Below are 5,463 nucleotides of genomic sequence, written 5' to 3'. Positions count from 1 at the left end.
AGAGACTCACGTGATTGAGTGCAAAGGGCTATAGCTCTATCAGGCAAATAGCACCTGTTTAGAGCTGAACTTCATATTTATTGTAAAACTACAGTTATTAAAAATAGCCCAGGGAAAATGCATATGCAGACATGGGTGTACACATTTTTCAGGGTACAGAAAAACAGAAAATAGTTTGACTGAAACAAATTCTCTTTGACTACCCAAGACTCTGTGTTCTTTCACTGTATTTTGACTTGTGAATGCAATGGTTAAGTAAGTCTGATAAAAGACTGTTGACTCGAAGTGTTCCAGAGGATGTGCTTGGAAACATTCCATAGCCTTTAGTACTTTTCTCGGAGTGCTTAACCCTTTAGGGGTAAATGGCTCAAAGAGTCCTGACGCAGAGCAGTTCCTGTATCAGAGCTGCATGCAGCTTACCTTCCTAAGGTCCCTCGTGTTCAAGGGCCTCAGGTGTTCCTGGAACATTTCCTCGAGCATCAGACTCCTTAATACTGCCATTGACCCTTCAGGGATCATTCAAGAGCCTAGACAACAGCCACACACTTTAAAAACTCTGTCACCAGGGCTCCTTTTCAAAAGTCTCAGGATGTCCATCAGATGTTTTTTGTTTGTGTACTCAATCTGCATTATGCAGATGACACAACCCTGCTTGCTGAAACTGAGGAGGAGAGGACCTGAAGTGCTTGCTGCAGAGGGTCAAGGACTGCAGCCTCCAATATGGATTGAGGCTCAATGTCAAGAAGACAAAGATTCTCACCACTGGGCCAACTGGCAGCATCAGGATGGATGGTGAAGAGATTGAGATTGTTCACAGCTTTAGTTTGCTTGGCTCCACAGTCGACAGTCTTGGCACCAGTAGCCAGGAAATTAAAAGATGTATTGCCATGGGAAAGTCTGCTGTTAGGGACCTCTCCAAAGTACTGAAGAGCAATGGTGTCTCTCTGGAGACTAAAGTGTGTCTGATACAGGCCATGGTCTTTGCAATCACTTGTTATGCACCAGAGAGTTGCACAATGACAAAGGAGGAGAGAAGAAGAATTGATGCCTTTGAGCTGTGGTGTTGGAGAAGAGGATTGAGTGTACCATGGACTGCTAGGAAAACAGATTTGTCCTGGAAAGGGTCAAACTTGGCAGCTCCTTGGAGGCAAGGATTCTGAGGCTCCGTCTGCCATACTTTGGACATGTTGTAAGGAGGGACCGGTCCTTGGAGAGGGACATCATGCTTGGTAAGGTGGAGGGGCAGCGCAGGAGGGGAAGGCCCTCTATAAGGTGGATTGATTCAGTGACTGGGGTAATTGGGATGGGTGTGTCAGAGATAGTACGATTGGCACAGGACAGAGCAGAATTTAGGGCTGTAGGGTCGCTATGAGTCGCAAGTGACTCGACGGCATATAACAACAACAATCATTACATCTCCATTAATTTTGTTAACACATTATCTATTCTTTTGTTAAAAAATGCTTTTGTTTGCATACATTCATATACATGGTGTTTTGTACATGTACTTTGTGTTTTATACAATCATTTTTATACATTGTGTTTCATTCATGTACATTTTGTTTTATAAAATCATTTATATACATTATTTTTTATTTAGTTAATGACCATTGATCTATGCCTATTATCATCCAGTCTTTTTGAGTTCTCATTAAGTCTTTCCCTTTCCTTCACCTCCTCCTCCCCCCACCAACCTCTGCTATCCCAGTGCCCATCACATATTTTAGTGAATGATGCAAATCTGTCTAGAACAGTACTTTCTCCCCCACCCTCCTAATAGGTTACACACTTGTTCCTCTCCTGGACCTGTGTCAAGTCCAATCTGACCCACAGCGGCCCTATGACACAAGGGGAAACAGCCCCTTTCACAGCTGTCAATTTCACAGGAGCAGACTTCTGCATCTTTCTTTAATAGAGTGGCTGGTGGGCTCAAACCATGGACCTTTTGGATAGCAGTTAACCATTGTGCTGAAGACAGATGGCACCAGAGACAGCCAACAGCCCTTGTCTATGCACACCACCAGCCTATTTTCCAGCATTTTGCAAGCGATGCTTGAGACCCTAGTGGCACAATGGTTAAAGGTTAAATTTACTTCTTACTGGGGTGAGATGACATATCATAGTTGCTTTGATCTGCATCTCTCTTAGAGCTAGGGATTTTGAACATTTCTTCATGTGTTTGTTCGTCATCTGAATGTCTTCTTTGGTGAAGTGTCTGTTCATATCCTATGCTCATTTTGCAGTTGGGTTGTTTATCTTGTTGTGGTACTAGAATATTTTATAAATTCTAGATATAGGTCCCTTATCAGACATGTTATTACTAAATATTTTCCCCAGTCTGTGGCTTCCATTTTACCCCGCTGGAGAAGTTTTTGGATGTGCATAGGGCTTTTATTCTTAGAAGGTCCCATTCATCTATTTTATTCTCTTCTGGTTGTAGCTTTTTCAGGATGCTTGGAAGACTGTTTACATTGTGGATTAGGGCTTCTAGAGTTCTTCTAAGCTTTTCTCTACTGAAGTATATAGTCCTTGATTTTAGTCCTAGTCCTTTGTCCACTTTTAGTTGGTTTTTGTGTGTGGAGTGAAGTGTGAATCTTGCTTGAGTTTTCTACAGATAATTTTCCAATTTCGCAAACACTATCTGTTAAAAAGGCTGTCATTTCCCCACTTAACTGATTCCATCTCCTTGTCAAAAATCAGTTGTACCTAGGTAGATGGGCTGATTTCTGGGTTCTCAATTCTATTCCATTGATCTATGTGTCTGTCATTGTACCAGTACCATGCTGTCTTAACCACCACAGCAGTGTAGCAGGATTTGAAATCAGGGAGTGAGATGCCTCCTACCTTGTTTGTATTTTTAAGGAGGGCTTTGCTTATTTGGGGCTTCTTTCCATTCCAAATGAAACTGGAGATTGCCTTTTCCATCTCCTTGAAGAATGGGATTGGTATTTGTATTGGGATTGTATTGAATGTGTAAATTGCATTTGGTACATATCAGAGATTTTAATTAACTAAACCTCCTTTTTCCATACAACTTCATACTTATCATTTACTTTAAATCTTCTGAGAGCGTTGTTGGGAATTTTTAAGCTAAATTATTTAAATTAGTATGTTTGTTTAGGCAGTCCAGCGATTTGAGGGGTTTCAGGAAGAATCAGAGCTTCTAACATGAGTCCTGTGGGGTATAGAATGTTGCTGTTTTTATGTGCTATTGAGTTGCCTGCAACTCTTAGCAACCCTACATTTAGCTGCTCTGAAGCCTGCCCTTTCCTGAGCCAGAAGAGAAAGACCTAGATGAGATGGATTGATAACTATAACTGAAGCATTTAGGGTTGGGTATGGAATAGTAGGTTAAAGTTTTACTAGAATTTACTCAATATTATATGAGTGCTTCATAGAGACCAATTGGCCTAGTGGACCGAAAGCGATGCTACCAAGCCACAGGTGGGTGACACTAATCTGTGGCCCTAAGCCCTGTCTTCAATTGTTTTTAGTGAAACACTCTTCTAGGACGTATAGCCCTGGGGTGTCCACTTGCCGTACAGAGGTAACTTGTGTTCACTGTGAAGTTGAACACTGTGACACTGATGTGTCAAATGCAATAATGGTTACCCATGGTGGACAGTGTTTGGTGGCACTCCTCAGTTAAAACAAGCTTGGAAGCAGGAGTGGCATCCAATTCCGTAAATAGCTTGCCTCCGGAAACCCTATGAACCTGGAGAAAGGATGAAAGTCACACAAGTGTTGAGGACTTTCATTCATAGGGTCGCTATGAGTTGACAGCGACTCGAGGGCACTTAACAACAACAACAACAACAACAACACAAAGTATTGTCATTTTCACAATGTTGAATCTTCCTGTCCATGAGCAAGGTATATGCTTCCATTTCTCCAGGTCTCTTTTTGTTTCTTGTAGTAATGGTTTGGAATTTTGTTTTAATAGATCCTTTGTGCTAATGGTTAGATTTGCTCCCAAGTATTTATTCTTGTGATTAGCTATTGTGAAAGGCATTGTTTTTCTGAGCTCCAGTTCTGTATTTTCTTTGTCACTGTAGAGAAATCCAATTGATTTTTGTATGTTGATCTTGTATCCTGTTACTTTGCTGAATTGGTCAACTATGTCCAGTAGTTTTCTTGTTGAGTCTTTAGGGTTTTCTAAGTATACTATCATATCATCTGCATAGAGAGAAAATTTTATACCTCCTCTTTGCCAATATGGATACCTCTTATTTCCTTCTCTTGTCTTATTGCTATCGCTAAGACTTCCAATACCATATTGAATAGGAGAGGTGATAGTGGGCATCCTTGCCTAGCTCCTGTTCTTAAAGGGAATGCCTTTAATCTCTCTCCATTGAGAACAGTGTTGGCTCTGGAATTTGCATAAATAGTTTTTGCTATGTGGAAAAATTCCCCTCTAATCCTATTTTGTTGAGTGTTTTAATCAGGGAAGGGTTTTGGATTTTGTCAGAGGCCTTTTCTGCATCAACTGATAGGATCATGTGGTTCTTGTTCTTTGCTTTGTTTATGTGATGAATTACATTGATTATCTTTCGTATGTTGAACCATCCTTGCATACCTTTTATGAATTCCACTTGGTCATATGAATTATTTTTTTGATATGTCATTGGATTCTATCAGCCAGGATTTTATACAGGATTTTTGCCTCTATGTTCATGAGAGATATTGGCCTATAGTTTTCTATTTTGGTGGTGTCTTTACCTGGCTTTGATATCAAGGATATGTTTGCTTCATAGAATGAGTCTGGGAGAATTCCGTCTTTTTCTATTTTCTGAAATAGCTTATGTAGAATTGGTGACAGTTCTTCTGTGAATGTTTGATAAAATTCACTTGTAAATCAATCTGGTCCAGGGCTTTTTTTCTTTTTTTAAATGCCCCCTGGAAGTTGTTTATTACCTTTTCAATTTCTACTTTTGTAATGGGTCTGTTCAGGTGTTCAGTTTTAGGTAGGCTGTGAATTTCTAAGTATTTGTCGATTTCCTCTAGGTTTTCATATTTGTTTGAGCATAGTTTTTAATAATATTCCAATGTTAGCCTTTTTATTTTAGTTGGTTCTATTGTGACGTTGCCCGTTTAATCTCTTATTCAGATTAGTTGTGTCTTTTTATTCTTCTCTTTTGTTAGTTTTGCTAGTGGTTTGTCAATTTTATTGACCTTTTTAAAGAACAAACTCCTAGTTATGTTTATGGTTTCAATTTTTTTTCTGTTTTCTATTTCTTTTATTTCTGCTCTAACTTTTATAATTTCAGTTTTTTAGAGGGTGTCAGATTTTCTTGCTGTTCTAGCAAGCAACAAATGCTGGCGAGGTTGTGGAGAAACTGGAACCCTGATTCACTGTTGGTGGAAGTGTAAGATGGTGCAACCCCTGTGGAAAGCAGTATGGCGCTTTCTCAAAAAGTTGCAAATAGAGATACCATTTGACCCAGCAATTCCACTACTGGGAAT

This window comes from Elephantulus edwardii, unplaced genomic scaffold (genome assembly GCF_000299155.1).
Source record: "Elephantulus edwardii isolate Elephantulus edwardi_28Jun2011 unplaced genomic scaffold, EleEdw1.0 scaffold00134, whole genome shotgun sequence".
Lineage (NCBI taxonomy): Eukaryota > Metazoa > Chordata > Mammalia > Macroscelidea > Macroscelididae > Elephantulus > Elephantulus edwardii.
Note: the sequence above shows the minus strand (reverse complement) of the source record.